The sequence below is a fragment of the Amblyraja radiata genome, chromosome 1, assembly GCF_010909765.2.
Source record: "Amblyraja radiata isolate CabotCenter1 chromosome 1, sAmbRad1.1.pri, whole genome shotgun sequence".
NCBI lineage: Eukaryota > Metazoa > Chordata > Chondrichthyes > Rajiformes > Rajidae > Amblyraja > Amblyraja radiata.
The window spans coordinates 186,205,473-186,226,220 of NC_045956.1; the positions used below are offsets into that span (position 1 = coordinate 186,205,473).

Consider the following 20,748-nt stretch of genomic DNA (forward strand, 5'->3'; position numbering starts at 1 on the left):
TTAAGTTCAGAACCATTGTTTCTGAATTAACAATGTCACTCTCCATCCTAATGAAGAACTCAACCATATTATGGTCACTCTTGCCCAAGGGGGCACGTACAACAAGACTGCTAACTAACCCTTCCTCATTACTCAATTCCCAGTCTAAAATAGCCTGCTCTCTCGTTGGTTCCTCTACATGTTGATTTAGATAACTATCCCGCATACATTCCAAAAAATCCTCTTCCTCAGCACCCCTGCCAATTTGATTCACCCAATCTATATGTAGATTGAAGTCACCCATTATAACGGTTTTGCCTTTGTCGCACGCATTTCTAATTTCCTGTTTGATACCATCTCCAACTTCACTACTACTGTTAGGTGGCCTGTACACAACACCCACCAGCGTTTTCTGCCCCTTAGTGTTTCGCAGCTCTACCCATACCGATTCCACATCCTGCAAACTAATGTCCTTCCTTTCCATTGCGTTAATCCCCTCTCTAATCAGCAACGCTACCCCACCTCCTTTTCCTTTCTCTCTATCCCTCCTGAATATTGAATATCCCTGGATGTTCAGCTCCCAGCCTTGGTCACCCTGGAGCCATGTCTCCGTGATCCCAACTATATCATAGTCATTAATAGCTATCTGCACATTCAACTCATCCACCTTATTACGAATGCTCCTTGCATTGAGACACAAAGCCTTCAGGCTTGTTTTTACAACACTCTTACCCCTTATACAATTTTGTTGAAAAGTGGCCCTTTTTGATTTTTGCCCTGGATTTTCCGGCCTGCCACTTTTACTTTTCACCTTGCTACCTATTGCTTCTACCCTCATTTTACACCCCTCTGTCTCTACGCTCACACATTTAAGAAACCCTTTCCCTTTAACTCCATCCTCCACTAGCCCATTCGACACCCCACCCCCCTTATTCAGTTTAAAGAATTTTGTAAGTTTCTAGAAGATCCCCCCTCAATCTTCTAAATTCTAGTGAGTACAAGCCGAGTCTATCCAGTCTTTCTTCATATGAAAGTCCTGACATCCCAGGACATTCTTAGGTTTATTAAGAATAGTAGTCATTCTTAGGTTTCCATATTTAATTTGAAATTGCCCACCCAGACAAAGTGATGGTTCATTTCAAGTTGGAGCTTGCCTCGGTGGTCTTTAGAGGCTTTCTGTACTTTTGCAGTTTCCTGAGACTTAGTTCTTTTTCTTTACTGTTGTCAAATATTGGGTCCTTATGTATGTAAGGTTTGGCACTAGGGTGTGTGGAGAGCAGCTCTATCACCAAGTCAATTGTTGATTTGTATACAGATCTTCTTCTTCTTCTTCGATGTTAAATTTGCAGGAGTAGGAATACCACTATGAGGAGCAACCTTTCCTGGCTTTTGGCATTTCCCAGATTGTGAATGTTGGTGGTGGCCTCTGATCTTGGACATTGAAGGGACAGAACAGTGTTACTTCTCTCTGGGGAGCAACTTGGATGGAATTGATGGTTACACATGCCACCTGAGCTGTGTTTTCTGCCCGTTCTTGAGGGTTCAGATGCTCGTTTACCTCACTCCCCAGATGATGGCGTATATGGGCAACACTATCCTGAAGGCACAACAAACTCAACAACAGTTTATTAAATAAATTTACATTTGTTTGGGTCTGCCATAATAATTGCTTCTGCTTCTGCTTCTCATTCCTATTCCTCCTGCACTCACCGACATTTCAGTGGAAATCATACATTCCTTCTCTTCCTTCCCTAGTGTGAATCTGATTCCCTTTGAGTTCTTCGTCTTTTAACATCAGCTACTTGGTCTCCCTTTTTAATTTCTTTATTATTTTTGTACTCCGTTCTGTCTGTGGGCTTTTCTTGATTTGGTGATCCTAATCTGATACAATTAAAGTAGTTTCTTGGGATTGCTACCGTCCCTTTATAATTTCCTTACAGGTATTTGTGGGGCTTTCTGCAGCATTCTTGATTCTGGATATTTGTTCTTATTGTTCTCCATGTACCATCTCAGTGCTATGAAGAGGGTATGCTCCATTCCAATGGACAATAGACAATAGGTGCAGGAGTAGACCATTTGGCCCTGTGAGCCAGCACCGCCATTCAATGTGATCATGGCTGATCATCCCCAATCAGTACCCCGTTCCTGCCTTCTCCCCATATCCCCTGACTCTGCTATTTTTAAGAGCCCTATCTAGCTCTCTCTTGAAAGCATCCAGAGAACCCGCCTCCACCGCCCTCTGAGGCAGAGAATTCCACAGACTCACCACCTCAGATTTTTTTTAATTTATGGGTTCTGAGGCAGGGGTTAGGTTATTCCGTCCACATATTCTAGACTGGCTGGCGGATCAGGACTACAGAATGGATTGGATTGCGAGAAAGATGTTTGTTTTCTCGCTAATTTATCCTCTGGCCAGCTTCCTCTTGGTTCCTTTTGATCTTTAGGATCCCTGGTGTCCCTATAACCCCATGGGATCCAAAGGTTCCCTGGCCCTCGTGACCCTCTCCTACGACCCTTTCCTCCTCTTTGTTCTCTCATGGGGCAAGTTCTACTCCAATGCCCTGTTTCACCACGAACATAGCACTGATCTGATCTCACTGTCTAATAACTACTCCAAAGATCTTGTCTGGGATCTTGCTTATTACTGTTGTACTAGGCTTCAATGGAGTGTGGGCATCTGTAGTCCGGGGATGATCTGCACCCGCTGTGCTAACCAAATCAAACTGACTTCCCCCGGCCCTGCTCCACCCGGCCCCGCTCCACCCGGCCCCGCTCCACCCGGCCCAGCTTCACTCAGCCCCGTGTGTGGGCGCTGCTGACCCTCAGCCAGTGACAGTGCGGCCCACAGGGGGAGACGGGGCGGAGGGCGGCCATGGCCGGACAGCGCTGACCCCGGGGGGGAGAGTGGGGGCTGTCCCGAGGGATGCGCTCCATCAGCCGCTTACACCTTGGTGCTCGGGTTCAGAGCAAAGATACTAGAGCATTTGGTTCTGAGCACTCAGTCAGCCCAAAAAATAACCCCACAATATTGCAAACAAATTGCTCTGACTTTGAGTTCGCTTTATATAGCGAAAGGCTTATCGAGATGGTGCTGTCTGGACATGACAATGAATGCGGCTATTAGTCGCGGATTGTAAAAGATGCTACACCATGAGATAACACCAGTTTAAACCTGATACCTTCCCGCTTTCAATGACAGCACCCACAATTATTTACAGCGTAAAAAATGACAATTTCGGCGGTTTTTAACAGGTAAGAAAGTACGCGTTTCGTGTGTTGACAGTGTATACCGAGGCCGCCATGTCCTCCACATGGATTGAGCTGCTCCATGCGTCATGCCCTTTGACCCGATGACCTTGCGTGCAACCCCCCCTATAAGCGCAGTGAGATTCTTTGCTTGCATACATCCAATGTTTTCCAAATTGTGATGCTGCCTGTCCCTGTCCCCCCCCCCCCCCCCCCCCTTGCTGCTGAGTTAAGGGCCTGTCCCACGAGTATGCGACTCCATGCGGCAAGTGCGACCTAAAGGGCCGGTCCCACCAGCATGCGCCTGCATGCGGCAAGCGCGACCAAACCAGAAGTGGGAGCCGCGCGGAGGTCGAGTGAGTGACATGAAGTTCGAGCGAAGTTCGCGCGTGACGTACGGCATCGAGGCGGGCAGCGGGCCGGCAGGCCGTTGCCGCGTGGAATTCTTGAACACGGTCAGTTGTTCGGAGCCCCGCGCGATGTCGGGACCTGCTCTGCACAACTCCATACGGCTCCGGCGATCGAATTGGGACCGGCCCCGCGAGGCCGTACGGCTCAAGCGACCACGTTAGGTCGCGCTTGCCGCGCATGGAGTCGCATGCTGGTTGGACAGGCCCTTTAGGTCGCGCTTGCCACATGGAGTCGCATGATCGTGGGACAGGCCCTTTACTTCCAGCTTCTTGTGAAGAGGTTGACATATCCAAGATGGCGGATGTGCAGGAGTGGGCGCCGTCTGTGTATGGCAGCCTGCCCGCAGTCCGTCTCTACACCTTTTTTAAATTTTATTTTATTTTGTCCTGTTAAAAAATGTTAGTGGAGGTCTTCTATGTGGGGGGTAGGGGTGGGGAAGGGGGAAACTTTATTTCTTAGTCACCTACCTGGTCGGAGAGGCAGTATCCCTCCAAGCTGCTTCTTCGCCCCATCCTCGCGGCCTACCATCGAAAATGGAGCGGCGTTTCCTGTCGGGACTGGCTGGGACTACAGCTTCGGCGGCGGTGGCGCAGCGCTGGGATACCAACACGGAGCGGGCGATGCCTATCGGGTCGCCGTGCGGTAAGCTCCGGAGCGCTGTGGCCGCCGACTCCCAACATCGCGGAGCTGTGGCTGCGGGCGTCCGGCCGCGGGCGGCACTGGATTTGGAGCGCCGCAGAGCCAGGGATCGAGTTCGCCGGGGTCGGAGCTCCAACCGGCGCGTCCTGAGGACTACGAGTGCCCCGGTCTCCAGGGAGGAGGCAGCCGCTCCAGACCTTTCCAAGCCGCTGAGGAATGTTTCACCCGACGCTGAAGTTCCATCTTCACGGCAAGAGGGCTGGCTGCACGGCCACGAATGGGCCCCGACCTCGCGTGTTTCACAGAGGAAGAGGACTTAACTTTCTGGTGCCTTTCCCCACAGTGGACATTTTTGATTCTGCTGTGGGGGGACGTTTGTGTTGAACTCTATAACGTGTCCATTTTATTCATTTTTTTAGCCTTTTTCTATGGTTTGTATGGAAACTTATTATTTAATTTATGTAAAGCACTTTGGTGTCAATGCGAGTTGACTTAAAACGTGCTATATAAATAAAACTTACTTCCTTACTTACTTTCTCTGCCTTAAAACGTCACCTATTTCCCTTTTTCTCTCCAGAGATGCTGCCTGTCCCAACCCTGTTGTTGTTGTTGTTGTTGTTGTTGTTGTTGCTGTTGCTGTTGCTGTTGTTGTTGTTGCTGCTGCTGTTGCTGCTGTTGTTGTTGTTGTTGTTGTTGCTGCTGTTGCTGTTGCTGCTGCTGTTGTTGTTGTTGTTGTTGTTGTTGTTGTTGTTGCTGCTGTTGTTGCCGCTGCTGCGGCTGCTGTTGTTGCTGTTGCTGCTGTTGTTGTTGTTGTTGTTGTTGTTGTTGTTGTTGTTGTTGCTGTTGTTGCCGCTGCTGCGGCTGCTGTTGTTGTTGTTGCTGCTGTTGCTGCTGCTGAGTTACTCCCAGCTGCTTTTGTGCCAAACTCTGGACAATTGCCTTCCCCTTTAAGGGGAGAGGGTGGAAATTTCCGTCGGCTGACAAACTAGGCCAGGCTGGGGCTGGCGCCTTTAAGGACGGCGGTTTGGCGCCGATGCGGCCGCGCGAGGGATGGCGGCGGCGGCGATGATGATGATGATGGCGGCGCCGCCTCCTCTCACCGTCCCCGGGCCGGTTCCTTCAACGCAGAAAACAGACCCCCGTCTCTGTCCGCCCGCAAATGTACACATCAACGGTACGGGGAGGTGGGGGGATAATATTCGATGAAGGGAGGGAGGGAGGGGACATATCCTGTCAGGGTTGTGTCTGTCGTGTCGTGTGTGAGTGTAGTTTGTTGTGGAAATACATTCCATCAATAACTGGCTAAATATTTATTAAGGTCAGAGCGGCTGTTTATGTTTCGTTTTGTTTTGGGGAGGAGGTGGTGTAAGGAGGGGGGAATATTCGGCCCCACATGATGTGGGAGGGTGGGAGGGAGGGAGGGAGGGCGGGTGTGAGGTTTACAGGTGGAGGAGGAGGAGCAGCTGGAGAGGGAAATGATCATTAAATAATAGAATTAATAATGGTGATGAGGCGAGAAAGGAGCTTCTCCTGGCTTTCCAAACGCCGGCTGGAGGGAGAGGGAGAGGGAAGTACAGGTGATGTTGCCTCGTACAGGTGAGTCTGTGGCTCCCAGTCTCTTCTCCCCCCCACCCACCCACCCCTTGCCTCTGCTGCTGGTGTCTCACTAACTAGCTTACTCACTCCCTCATCTTGCCTCGTATACCTCACCTCGCCTCGTATCCCCTCATCGTGTTCAGCCCTTTCACCCCTGTATGGCCTGGTGTGGGTTCTGCTGGCAGAGGAAGGACATTATTGCCATAGAGGGAGTGCAGAGAAGGTTCACCAGACTGATTACTGGGATGTCAGGACTGTCTTATGAAGAAAGACTGGATAGACTCGGTTTGTACTCTCTAGAATTTAGGAGATTGAGGGGGGATCTTATAGAAACTTACAAAATTCTTAAGGGGTTGGACAGGCTAGATGCAGGAAGATTGCTCCCGATGTTGGGGAAGTCCAGGACAAGGAGTCACAGCTTAAGGATAAGAGGGAAATCCTTTAAAACAGAGATGAGAAAAACTTTTCACACAGAGAGTGGTGAATCTCTGGAACTCTCTGCCACAGAGGGTAGTTGAGGCCAGTTAATTGGCTATATTTAAGAGGGAGTTAGATGTGGCCAAGGGGATCAGGGGGTATGGAGAGAAGGCAGGTACGGGATACTGAGTTGGATGATCAGCCATGATCATATTGAATGGCGGTGAAGGGCCGAATGGCCTACACCTGCACCTAATTTCTATATTTAATTGTTGTCCTGTAGCGATGCCCTATATATTGATAAGCCCAATGTTGGAATTGGTATTGATGGGCCCATTGGCCTCATGTGCTGTCACGGCCGCCTCTTCTGTCAATTATCGTATATTGATAAGCCCAATGCTGGCAATTGCTGTCATAATTGGCCCAAAGGCCCATATCACTCTATGGGCCCCATATCACTCTGAACCTATTCTATCCATGTACCCGTCTAAATATTTCTTAAACGTTGCAATAGTCCCTGCCCCAAATGCCTCCTCCAGCAGCTTGTTCCTTATACCTGCCACCCTTTACATTAAAAAGTTATCCCTCGGGTTCCTATTAAATGTTTTTCCCCCTCATCTTAAACCTATGTCCGATAGTTCTCAATTGCACTTGGATCTACCTGATCTATTCCTCCCATGACTTTGTACACCTCTATAAGATCACCCCTCATCTTCCTGTGCTCCAAGGAATAGAGTCCTAGCCTGCTCAATCTCTCCCTATAGCTCAGGCCCTCAAGTCCTGGCAACATCCTCAAAAAGGTTGCCAACATCATCAAAGACCCACACCATCCTGGCCACACACTCATCTCCCCGCTGCCATCAGGTAGAAGGTACAGGAGCCTGATGGGCCCTATTGATGGGCCCAATTGTGGCAATTCCTGCTAGGCATTGATGGCCTCCTCTGCTGTTAATTTCTGTTGTGTATTGACAAACCCAATGCTGGAAATTGCTGTTGGGTATTGATGGGGCCCAATTGCCTCGTGCGTTGTCAATTCTTGTTGGGTATTGATGGGCCCAATTAATTGCTGTTGTATATTCACAAGCCCAATGCTGGTAATTGCTGTCAGGTATTTGGTGGGGCCCAAATGCCCCATGTACTGTCAATTGCTGTCTGGCATTGATGGGCCTAATGGCTTTGTGTTGTCAATTGCTGTCATATATTGATAGGCCCAATGCCGGCAAATGCTTCCATGTAGTGATAGGCCCAATGACCTCATGTGCTGTCAATTGCTTTCATGTAATGATGGGCCTAATGGCCTCCTCTGATCTCAATTGTTGTCATATATTAACAAGCCCACTGCTGCCAATTTCCGTTTTGTATTGATGGGCCCCAATGGCCTCATGTTCTGTCAATTCTTGTCAGGTATTGATGGGCCCAATGGCCTTCTCTGCTGTCAATTGCTGCTGTGTATTGACAAGCCCAATGCTGGCAATTCCTGTCATGTAGTGATGGGCCAAATGGCCTCCTGTGATGTCAATTGCTGTCTTTGATGATTAGGCCCAATGGCCTTGTGTTGTCAATTGCTGTCATGTAGTGATGGGGCCCAATGACTTACTTAGTGTCAATTGCTGCTGTAAATTAACAAGCCCAATGCTGGCAATTGCTGTTTTGTATTGATGTGCTCAGTGGCCTCCTTTGGGGACGATTGTTGTATATTGATGGGCACAATGCTGGCAATTGTTGTCGTAGATTGACAGCCCCAGTGACTTTGTGTGTTTGTCAATTGTGTTGTATTCTATTGGGCCCACTGCTGTCAATTCCTGTCATGCAATAATGGGCCCAATGGCTGCTTCTGCTGTCAATTCCTATCGTGAATGGACAGGCCCAATGCTGTCAATTGCTTTCATAGATTGATGGATTAAATGGGCTCCTGTGCTATCAATTCCCATCGTGTTTTCATGGGACTAATGCTGTCAATCTCTTATGTATTAATGGGCTCAATGGCTCTCTGTGCTATCAATTTCCATGGTATTTTGAGGTTTAGTTTATTGTCATGTGTACAGAGGTACAATGAAAACCAAGTATTGCGTGGCAAGCAGTCAACGGAAAGACAATACGTGATTAAAAGCGATGGGTCCGATGGCCTTCTGTGCCATCAATTATTGTCTTATATTGATGGACCTAATTCTGTTAATTTCTGTCATATATTGACTTGTCAAATGGTTTCTTGTTGAGTCCTGTCCTGGCACATACAAACGCCGTACAGACAGCACCCGCAGTCAGAATCGAACATGTCTTTGGTGTTGTAAGGCATGAGGTCTACCGCTGAGCTACAATGCTGCCGTTAAAAAATGTATATATTTCTAAAAATACTAAAAGATTTATTTTAATAATCTTCAGCAAGGCATGTATTGGTCAGTACTGACTTAAAGTGCTGGAGTAACTTAGCGGGTCAGGCAACATTTTAGGAGAAAAAGGATGGGTGACGTTTCAGGTTGTAACCTGTCTTCATACTCGTGAAGGGTCTGAAAAAGGGTTCTCACCCAAAACGTCACCCATCTTCTTTCTCCAGAGATGCTGCCTTACCCACTGAGTTACTCCAGTACACTGTGTTTATGTTCAGTATGAACCAGCATCTGTAGTTCAAGTTCAAGTTACATTTATTGTCACATGCACCAATTGGTACAGTGTAGTTCCTTCCTACACATGCATTGGTCAGGAATTGGTGAAGAATTATACTTCATAAATAGTGGCCATGGGGTCTTTCACACCCGTGAGTACAGATGGAGCCTCGGCTTCAGGTGTTATTGGACAAACAATATTCTCTACGGCACATTCCACTCCCAATGTGTTGTTGAGTTTGTGTGCTCCTAAAATGTGATGCTTGTTTTGAAATTTAATCTGTCATGTGGGATGAATTTGTGGTTTTAATAAGAGTGATCAGTAATATTAAAAGGTGGGGTGAAAACTGAATGTTCTGAACACCAGAGGTTTTGTGTTTCAGATGATTGTGACAGTGAATTGAAATGGGTTGGGTATGATTTTGGGCTAGAGGAAATTACTATTAAATTTAGTCACTGGGTGTACATAATATTTGTTTATGATAAATACATTTCAGAGGGAGAAAGGCCAGCCTTATTTGAAAGAAGTTCAGTTTATTATTGTCCCGTGTACCGAGGTTGCATGCTATCCAGTCAGTGAAAAGACTATATACATACCGTGGGGGAATCCCTTTATTTATAAAATTATAGGACTGTGCCAATGTGCAACTATTTGTTCATTCAGTCCAAACATCTGTGCTCTTTCATCATGTCTTTGGATTTATTTTTTCCAAAAGCACATATTTGAAAGTTTCAATGGAATTTGCATCAACTGCCTTTTTAGTCGTACAGCATGGAAACAGGCCCTTCGGTCCAACTTGCCCACGCCAACGAATATGTCCCATCTCCACTAGATTTGCACTGCACATTTCAAATCCCGTGGTTAGGTTAATGGAAACTTATCCTTCCTTACCCACCCGATGCCCTTTGCTCTTTTAGCAATTAGCTTGGAAATTTAGGAGCACAGCAGAAAAAACTACAGATGCTGACAGTTCGAAATAAGAAGAGAATGCTGGAAATTCTCTGTCGATTAGGCAGCATCGATAGAGGGAGAAAGACAGTTAACATTTTGGATCTCTGACATTTAATTCGATCCCTCAGCTTTGCCAGGCCATTGAAAATGTCCCCGGTCGTTAATTATAATTCAATAAAAATCAGTATGATAGAATGCACCAATCTTGGGGACCTGAAGTTGTAAAGAGAAAAAAAAAATATGTATGTTTGATTGAAAAATACAGCATGGAAACCACCCCTTTATTCTGCCAAAGTCACGCCATCCATTGATCACCCTTGTTCTATGTTATTCCACTTTCCTGTTCAATCCAAACACACACTGGGGCCAATTAACTTATCCCACATATCTTTGGGATGTGGGAGGAAACTGGAGCACCTGGGGGAAACCCACACAGTCGCAAGGCAGTTGCAGACTCCACACAGACAGCACCCGAGGTTAAGATCAAACCCAGGTCTCTGGCACTGGACTCTAGCAGCTCTACCAGCTGCGCAGCTCCTTATTCTCTTGCAATTCAGAGTAATAGATGGGAGAGAGAAGTTAATTTGATGACCGTTGCAATATACATCACCTCCGTTTTCCATGAAGCTCTTTACGGTCTTGAAGTGCTTCTGAAGTGGAGTCTCTATTGCAGTCAATTTATTGTCAGCTGGCTCCCATAAACAGCAGTGTGATAGTGCTGATATCATCTGTTTTTCGATTGCTGAGGAGATGGATGAACATTTGCCATGTGGAGTTGAGATCTATAGGGATCATTTCAGTTTGAGGTTAGCCATAACGTCAATGGTAACTTCCACAAGCAGGCAGAAATCTACTCTGTGTTGTACAGCCAGTTATTGGACAGAGGAAATGGAGCCGGGATGGTAACTAAGTAAAGACACAAAATACTGCATTAACTCAGCGGTATGGAGAACCTGTGGATAGATGATGTTTGGGTCGGGACCCTTAAATCTTGCAGATTTCTCGCCGGTAGTGAAATTTAACCAATCCTTAATATTAAAGAAGATCAACAAGATGTGGTCACACTGAACTATTCTGTATTTATGCTTATAATTGTTGTTGTGTGATGCTCTGTTGTGCTGCAGCAAGCAAGAAATTAATTGTCCTATCTGGGACACATGACAATAAACTCTCTTGACCTGATAAACCTAATTTCAATGAAGCAGGCTCTGAGTGTGGTGGATTTTATGTTCTTGCTGTGGACCTTGTGGCTGCAATGTGAACCTTTTTTTAAGAACCATGTCAAAAAGTCCTGTGCAAGGAACACATTGTTCGACTTTTTTCTGCCAAACAACAATGAAAGGTTTGCCAGTCAGTGGATGATGCAATCGCATACAATTGGTTGTAAGCTCCCTCTCAGGGTCACCCTTGTCTATAATGCAAATACATTTCATTCAAGAGCACCATTATCCCAACACCGCTTTCACTTGCACTTCACAGTCCCAATCAAATTTGCCAAAATTAAGTTCTTAATTCCCAACAATGCATTAGTTAGTCTAACATCGGTAGTGGGGAAACTGCTAGAATCAGTTATTAAAGATGGGATAGCAGCACATTTGGAAAGTGGTGAAATCATTGGACAAAGTCAGCATGGATTTATGAAAGGTAAATCATGTCTGACGAATCTTATAGAATTTTTCGAGGATGTAACTAGTAGAGTGGATAAGTGGATGTGTTATATCTGGACTTTCAGAAGGCTTTCAACAAGGTCCCACGTAAGAGATTAGTATACAAACTTAAAGCACACGGTATTGGGGGTTCAGTATTGATGTGGATAGAGAACAGGCTGGCAGACAGGAAGCAAAGAATAGGTGTAAACGGGTCCTTTTCACAATGGCAGGCAGTGACTAGTGGGGTACCGCAAGGCTCAGTGCTGGGACCCCAGCTATTTATGATATATATTAATGATTTGGATGAGGGAATTGAATGCAACATCTCCAAGTTTGCGGATGACACGAAGCTGGGGGGCAGTGTTAGCTGTGAGGAGTATGCTCCGAGGCTGCAAGGTGACTTGGATAGGCTGGTGAGTGGGCAAATGCATGGCAGATGCAGTATAATGTGGATAAATGTGAGGTTATCCACTTTGGTGGCGATAATAGGAAAGTAGTCTATTATCTGAATGGTGGCCGATTAGGAAAAGGGGAGATGCAACGAGACCTGGGTGTCATGGTACACCAGTCATTAAAAGTAGGCATGCAGGTGCAACAGGCAGTGAAGAAGGCGAATGGTATGTTAGCATTCATAGCAAAAGGATTTGAGTATAGGAGCAGGGAGGTTCTACTGCAGTTGTACAGGGTCTTGGTGAGACCACACCTGGAGTATTGCGTACAGTTTTGGTTTCCTAATCTGAGGAAAGACATTCTTGCCATAGAGGGAGTACAGAGAAGGTTCACCAGACTGATTCCTGGGATGTCAGGACTTTCATATGAAGAAAGACTGGATAGACTCGGTTTGTACTCGCTAGAATTTAGAAGATTGAGGAGGGATCTTATAGAAACGTACAAAATTCTTAAGGGGTTGGACAGGCTAGATGCAGGAAGATTGTTCCCGATGTTGGGGAAGTCGAGAACAAGGGGTCACAGCTTAAGGATAAGGGGGAAGTCTTTTAGGACCAAGATGAGGAAAACATTTTTCACACAGAGAGTGGTGAATCTCTGGAATTCTCTGCCACAGAAGGTAGTTGAGGCCAGTTCATTGGCTATATTTAAGAGGGAGTTAGATGTGGCCCTTGTGGCTAAAGGGATCAGGGGTTATGGAGAGAAGGCAGGTACAGGATACTGAGTTGGATGATCAGCTATGATCATATTGAATGGCGGTGCAGGCTCGAAGGGCCGAATGGCCTACTCCTGCACCTATTTTCTATGTTTATGGAGAAAAGGAATAGGCAATGTTTTGGGTCAAGACCCTTGTTCAGACTGACATTATCCTTAATGCCACCTATTTCTTTTTTCCAGAGATGCTGTCTGATCGGCTGAGTTACTCCAGCTTTTTGTGTCTATCTTTGGTTTAAACCAGCATCTGCAGTTCCTTACTACACAATGCTTTTTTTATATCTGGTTGATGTGAAATCCATTTGGATAATAATTATTGGTTTCCCTAGGATGTTGGAGGTTGTGGGGAAACTTGATAGAAGTATATAAAATTATGAGAGGTGTAGAGAGGGTAGACAGTCAGTACCTTTTTCCCCAGGGTGGAAATGCCAAACACTAGTGCATGACTTGTGTGAGGGGGAGAGATTAATGGAGATGTGCCGGCAGGTTTTTATTTTACACACTGAGTGGTGGGGGTCTGAAACAGTATCCTATAGTGGCGATTCATAACAAGAGGATCTCAGTATAGGTGTAAAGAGGTTTTTCTGCAGTTATATAGGGCTCTGGTACGACCACACCTGGAGTATTGTGTACAGTTTTGGTCTCCTAATTTGAGGAAGGACATCCTTGTGATTGAGGCAGTGCAGCGTAGGTTCACGAGATTGATCCCTGGCATGGCGGGACTGTCATATGAGGAAAGATTGAAAAGACTAGGCTTGTATTCACTGGAGTTCAGAAGGATGAGGGGGATCTTATAGAAACATATAAAATTATAAAAGGACTGGACAAGCTAGATGCAAGAAAAAGTTTACCAATGTTGGGCGAGTCCAGAACCAGGGGCCACAGTCTTAGAATAAAGGGGAGGCCATTTAAGACTGAGGTGAGAAAAAACTTTTTCACCTAGTGAGTTGTGAATTTGTGGAATTCACTGGATACATTTAAGAGAGAGTTAGATAAAGCTCTAGGGGCTAGTGGAATCAAGTGATATGGGGAGAAGGCAGGCACAGGTTATTGATTTGGGACGATCAGCCATGATCACAATGAATGGTGGTGCTGGCTCGAACGGCGGAAAGGCCTCCTACTGCACCTATTTTCTATGTTTCTATGATTAACAGGCTACAGAGGAAAATGAGAAAAGTTGGTGACATGTTCAGCACAAACACAGTGGGCTGAAGAAACAGAAAAAAAGGTGCAGGAGTAGGCCGTTTGGACCTTCGAGCCAGCACCGCCATTCAATACGATCATGGATGATGATCTAAAATCAGTACCTCGTGCCTGCTTTTTCCCCATATCCCTTGATTCCTTTAGCCCCAAGAGCTAAATCTAACTCTCTTGAAAACATCCAGTGAATTGACCTCCTTCTGTGGCAAGAATTCCACAGATTCACAACTGGGTGAAATTATTTTTTCCTCATCTCAGTCATAAATGGCCTACTCCTTATTCTTAAACTGTGACCCCTGGTTCTAGATTCCCCCAACATCGGGAATATTTTTCCTCCATCCAGCCTGTCCAATCCATTAAGAATTTTATATGTTTCTATAAGATCTCATCCTTCTAAATTCCAATGAATACAAGCCCAGTCGACCCATTCTTTCATCTCATGTCAATCCCGCCATCCCGGAAATTAACCTGGTGAACCTACGCAGCACTCCCTCAATAGCAATAATGTCCTTCCTCAAATTAGGAGACCAAAATTGCGCAAAATACTCTAGGTGCGGTCTCACCAGGGCCCTGTGCAACTGCAGTAGTACCCCCTTGCTCCTAAACTCAAATCCTCTCATAATGAAGGCCAACATGCCGTTACTTTCTTCACTGCCTGCTGTACCTCCATGCTTACTTTCAGTGACTGAAGTGCAAGCACACCCAGGTCTCGTTGCACCTCACCTTTTCCTAATCTGACGCCATTCAGATGTCATTGGCCCCAGCTATGTCTGACTCTTTGTAGAGTATGTCGAACATTCACTGTTCCAGGTGTGCACTGGCCCTATCCCTGAACTCTACCTCTATCCCCTACTCCCAATTCTTCCGTCTACGCCACATCTGCGCCCAGGATTAAGTTTTCCATACTAAATCACAGGAGATGTCCTCATTCTTTAGGAAACGAGGGTTCCCCTCTTCCATTATAGATGAGGCTCTCACTAGGGTCTCCTCGATTTCCCACAGCTCCGCTCTTGCTCCCCCTCCCCACATTCGCAACAAGACAGAGTCCCCTTGTCCTCGCCTTCCACCCCATCAGCCATCGTATACAGAATATAATCCTCCAACACTTTCGCCACCAATGGGATCCCATTACTGGCCACATCTTCCCATCTCCACCTTTTTCTGCTTTCCGCAGAGACTGTTCCCTCCGCAGCTCCCTGGTCAACTCGTCTCTTCCCACCCAAACCATCCCCTACCCAGGTACCTTTCCCTGCAACCACATGAGATGCAACACCTGTCCCTTTGCCTCCCCCCCCCCCTCGACTCCATCCAAGGGCCCGACAGTCTTTTTAGGTGAGGCAGAGGTTCACCCATCTCCTCCAACCTCATCTACTGTATCAGCTGTTCCAGGTGTCAACTTCTGTACTTCGGCGAGACCAAGCGCAGGCTCGGCGATCGTTTCGCTGAACACATCTGCTCAGTCCGACTTAACTTGCCCGATCTCCCGGTTTCTCAGCCTCCCCCTCCCATTCCCAATCTGACCTTTCTGTCCTCTGCTTCCTCCATTGTCAAAGTGAGGCCCAGCGCAAATTGGAGGAACAGCACCTCATATTTCACTTGGGTAACTTACACACCAGTGGTATGAACATTGACTTCTCTAACTTCAAATAGCCTTTGCTTTCCCTCTCTCTCTCCATCACCTCCCCTTCCCAGTTCTCCTACCAGTCTTAACGTCTCCGACTACATTCTATCTCTGTCCTGCCCACTCCCCTGACACCTATCTGAAGAAGGGTTTTGACCTGAAACGTCACCCATTCTTTCTCTCCAAAGATGATGCCTGTCCCGCTGAGTTATTCCAGCATTTTGTGTCTACCATTCAGGTAATAATCTGCCTTCCTGTTCTTGCTACCAACGTAGATAACCTCATTTATCCACATTATACTGAATCTGCCATACCTGCCCACTAATCCAACCTATCCAAGTCACCCTGCAGCCTCATAGCATCCTCATTGCAGCTTTGTGTCATCTGCATACTTGTAGATGTCACATTTAATTCCTTTGTCTAAATCGTTAATTTATATTGTAAATAACTGGGGTCCCAACACCTAGCGTTGCGGCATCCCACCAGTTACTGCCTGCCATTCTGAAAAGGACCTGTTAATTCCTACTCTTTGCTTCCTGTCTGCCAACCAGTTCTCTATCCATGTCAATTCCTTACCCGATCCACACTGTATCCCTTCATACAGTGTGGAAACAGTTCCTTCAGCCCAACCTGCCCTTGTGGACCAAGATTCCCCACCTACACTAGTCCCACCTGCCTGATTTTGGCCCATATCCTTCTAAATATGTCCTATTCCAGACAAAATCTTTTTTTTTTCCTTATTGGATCATCAGGGGTGTTTCTGCTGATTAAAACCAAAAATTGCCCTAAAGTAAGGCTTGTAGGTTTTGACCACCAGGGGCACCGTACGATTGGCAGCCCCGCCATTAGTCTGTTTGTTTTTTCGTCTTTTTATTTTTGGTGTGTGTTAAAAGTTTGTGTTTTATGTGGGGAAGGGGGGAGGGGGGAGCTTTTTTCAGTGCCTTACCTTGCCGGAGATGCGATTAATTTTTGGATCACATTCTGCGGTCACTCTGCGGCCTACCATCGATGGAGCTGGAGTTCTCCTCGGACTGACCTTGGGGCCCCTCCGCGGGCGCTGTCTTACATCGGAGTCGATCCCGTGCCTGGGATTGCTCCAGCCGCGGTCTGCGGACTTTACATCGGGAGCTCGCGGTCTCTGGAGAGGCCGTGGATGTCGGGAGCTCCAACGTCGCGGAAGGTTCGACCAGCCCCGAAGCGGGGTTTGATTGCCCGGCGTGGGGGAGCTGACATTCCACCGATGCAGGAGCTGATTGCCGCGACGCAGAGGGCCTGCCGCCGGCTATGGGAGTCGAGATCATCCCGTCAACGCAGGGCTCGAGGTCCCCGACCGCGGGAGAGCATAGGGAAGAGATTGAACTTTTTTTCGCCTTCCATCACCGTGAGGAATGTGGAGAAGTCACTGTGGTGGATGTTTATGTTAAAATGTGTTTTGTGTATTCAGTTGCTTTTTATTTGTATGACTGACTTGGCAAATGAAATTCCTCATATGTTGCAAAACATATTTGGCTAATAAAGTATTATTTTGATTGTGTAATTGTGATTGTGAAAGGAACTGCAGATGCTGCTTTTGTACCGAAGATAGGCAACAAGTGCTGGAGTAACTTAGCGGGTCAGGCAGCATCTATGGAGAAAAAGAATGGTTGATGTTTCAGGTGGTGTGAAAGATTCGAAAAGTCCTTTTTCTATCCTTTTTCTCCAGAGATGCTGCCTGACACAAAAGTAAGGTGGTGGTTTATGACAATGTGTTTAAAATAAATTCATTGGATACGTCCTTTACATTGTGTCGTGTTTGGCATGAATTATCCTTTTACAAAGTAATACATTTCCTGTCCAAAATCATAATGCTAAGTAGGATAAATGTCAATTTCTGGGATTTTTATGTTAGACAATAGACAATAGGTGCAGGAGTAGGCCATTTGGCCCTTCGAGCCAGCACCGCCATTCAATGTGATCATGGCTGATCATCCAACTCAGTATCCCGTACCTGCCTTCTCTCCATACCCTCTGATCCCCTTAGCCACAAGGGCCACATCTAACTCCCTTAAATATAGCCAATGAACTGGCCTCGACTACCCTCTGTGGCAGGGAGTTCCAGAGATTCACCACTCTCTGTGTGAAAAAAGTTCTTCTCATCTCGGTTTTAAAGGATTTCCCCCTTATCCTTAAGCTGTGACCCCTTGTCCTGGACTTCCCCAACATCGGGAGCAATCTTCCTGCATCTAGCCTGTCCAACCCCTTAAGAATTTTGTAAGTTTCTATAAGATCCCCTCTCAATCTCCTAAATTCTAGAGAGTATAAACCAAGTCTATCCAGTCTTTCTTCATAAGACAGTCCTGACATCCCAGGAATCAGTCTGGTGAACCTTCTCTGCACTCCCTCTATGGCAATAATGTCCTTCCTCAGATTTGGAGACCAAAACTGTACGCAATACTCCAGGTGTGGTCTCACCAAGACCCTGTACAACTGCAGTAGAACCTCCCTGCTCCTATACTCAAATCCTTTTGCTATGAATGCTAACATACCATTCGCTTTCTTCACTGCCTGCTGCACCTGCATGCCCACTTTCAATGACTGGTGTACCATGACACCCAGGTCTCGCTGCATCTCCCCTTTTCCTAGTCGGCCACCATTTAGATAATAGTCTGCTTTCCTGTTTTTGCCACCAAAATGGATATTGTGAAAAGGACCCGTTTACTCCTACTCTTTGCTTCCTGTTTGCCAGCCAGTTCTCTATCCACATCAATACTGAACCCCCAATGCCGTGTGCTTTAAGTTTGTAAACTAATCTCTTATGTGGGACCTTGTCGAAAGCCTTCTGGAAGTCCAGATACACCACATCCACTGGTTCTCCCCTATCCACGCTACTAGTTACATCCTCGAAAAATTCTATAAGATTCGTCAGACATGACTTACCTTTTGTAAATCCATGCTGACTTTGTCCAATGATTTCACCACTATCCCCTGCTATTTCCGGCAGATTATTTATGTCTTCCTTAGTGAAGACGGAACTAAAGTAGTTATTCAATTGGTCCGCCATATCCTTGTTCCCCATGATCAACTCACCCGTTTCTGACTGCAAGGGACCTACATTTGTTTTAACTAATCTCTTTCTTTTCACATATCTATAAAAACTTTTGCAGTCAGTTTTTATGTTCCCTGCCAGTTTTCTTTCATAATCTATTTTTCCTTTCCTAATTAAGCCCTTTGTCCTCCTCTGCTGGTCTCTGAATTTCTCCCAGTCCTCCGGTATGCTGCTTTTTCTGGCTAATTTGTACGCATCATCCTTCGCTTTGATACTATCACTGATTTCCCTTGTTATCCACGGATGCACTACCTTCCCTGATTTATTCTTTTGCCAAACTGGGATGAACAATTTTTGTAGTTCATCCATGCAGTCTTTAAATGTCTTCCATTGTATATCCACCGTCAACCCTTTTAGAATTAATTGCCAGTCAATCTTAGCCAATTCACGTCTCATACCCTCAAAGTTACCTTCCTGTTTGATACCATCTCCAACTTCACTACTACTGTTAGGTGGCCTGTACACAACACCCACCAGCGTTTTCTGCCCCTTAGTGTCTCGCAGCGTTGCTGATTAGACAGGAGATTAACGCAATGGAAAGGAAGGACATTAGTTTGCAGGATGTGGAATCGGTATGGGTAGAGCTGCGAAACACTAAGGGGCAGAAAACGCTGGTGGGTGTTGTGTACAGGCCACCTAACAGTAGTAGTGAAGTTGGAGATAGTATCAAACAGGAAATTAGAAATGCGTGCGACAAAGGCAAAACCGTTATAATGGGTGACTTCAATCTACATATAGATTGGGTGAATCAAATTGGCAGGGGTGCTGAGGAAGAGGATTGTTTGGAATGTATGCGGGATAGTTATCTAAATCAACATGTAGAGGAACCAACGAGAGAGCAGGCTATTTTAGACTGGGTATTGAGTACTGAGGAAGGGTTAGTTAGCAGTCTTGTTGTACGTGCCCCCTAGGGCAAGAGTGACCATAATATGATTGAGTTCTCCATTAGGATGGAGAGTGACATTGTTAATTCAGAAACAATGGTTCTGAACTTAAAGAAAGGTAACTTTGAGGGTATGAGACGTGAATTGGCCAAGATTGACTGGCAATTAATTCTAAAAGGGTTGACGGTGGATATGCAATGGAAGACATTTAAAGACTGCATGGATGAACTACAAAAATTGTTCATCCCAGTTTGGCAAAAGAATAAATCAGGGAAGGTAGTTCATCCGTGGATAACAAGGGAAATCAGGGATAGTATCAAAGCGAAGGATGATGCGTACAAATTAGCCAGAAAAAGCAGCATACCGGAGGACTGGGAGAAATTCAGAGACCAGCAGAGGAGGACAAAGGGCTTAATTAGGAAAGGAAAAATAGATTATGAAAGAAAACTGTCAGGGAACATAAAAACTGACTGCAAAAGTTTTTATAGATATGTGAAAAGAAAGAGATTAGTTAAAACAAATGTAGGTCCCTTGCAGTCAGAAACAGGTGAGTTGATCATGGGGAAAAAGGATATGGCGGACCAATTGAATAACTACTTTGGTTCCGTCTTCACTAAGGAAGACATAAATAATCTGCCGGAAATAGCAGGGGACCGTGGGTCAAAGGAGTTGGAGGAATTGAGTGAAATCCAGGTTAGCCGGGAAGTGGTGTTGGGTAAATTGAATGGATTAAAGGCCGATAAATCCCCAGGGCCAGATAGGCTGCATCCCAGAGTACTTAAGGAAGTAGCTCCAGAAATAGTGGATGCATTAATAATAATCTTTCAAAACTCTTTAGATTCTGGAGTAGTTCCTGAGGATTGGCGGGTAGCAAACGTAACCCCACTTTTTAAGAAGGGAGGGAGAGAGAAAACGGGGAATTACAGACCAGATAGTCTAACATCGGTAGTGGGGAAACTGCTAGAGTCAGTTATTAAAGATGGGATAGCAGCACATTTGGAAAGTGGTGAAATCATTGGACAAAGTCAGCATGGATTTACAAAAGGTAAATCATGTCTGACGAATCTTATAGAATTCTTCGAGGATGTAACTAGTAGCGTGGATAGGGGAGAACCAGTGGATGTGGTGTATCTGGACTTCCAGAAGGCTTTCGACAAGGTCCCACATAAGAGATTAGTATACAAACTTAAAGCACACGGCATTGGGGGTTCAGTATTGATGTGGATAGAGAACTGGCTGGCAAACAGGAAGCAAAGAGTAGGAGTAAACGGGTCCTTTTCACAATGGCAGGCAGTGACTAGTGGG

General features: G+C 45.9%; 1 protein-coding gene across 1 annotated transcript in view; it reads left to right on the forward strand.

The window, feature by feature from the left end:
* Nucleotides 1-5,308: 5,308 nt before the first annotated feature.
* LOC116982666 (putative pre-mRNA-splicing factor ATP-dependent RNA helicase DHX32) overlaps nucleotides 5,309-20,748 on the forward strand; it is a 127,148-nt gene continuing 111,708 nt past the window's right edge. Inside the window, exon 1 of the mRNA XM_033036001.1 lies at nucleotides 5,309-5,449. The gene's annotated coding sequence lies outside the window, so the exon portion shown is untranslated. The remainder of the gene's footprint in view (nucleotides 5,450-20,748) is intronic.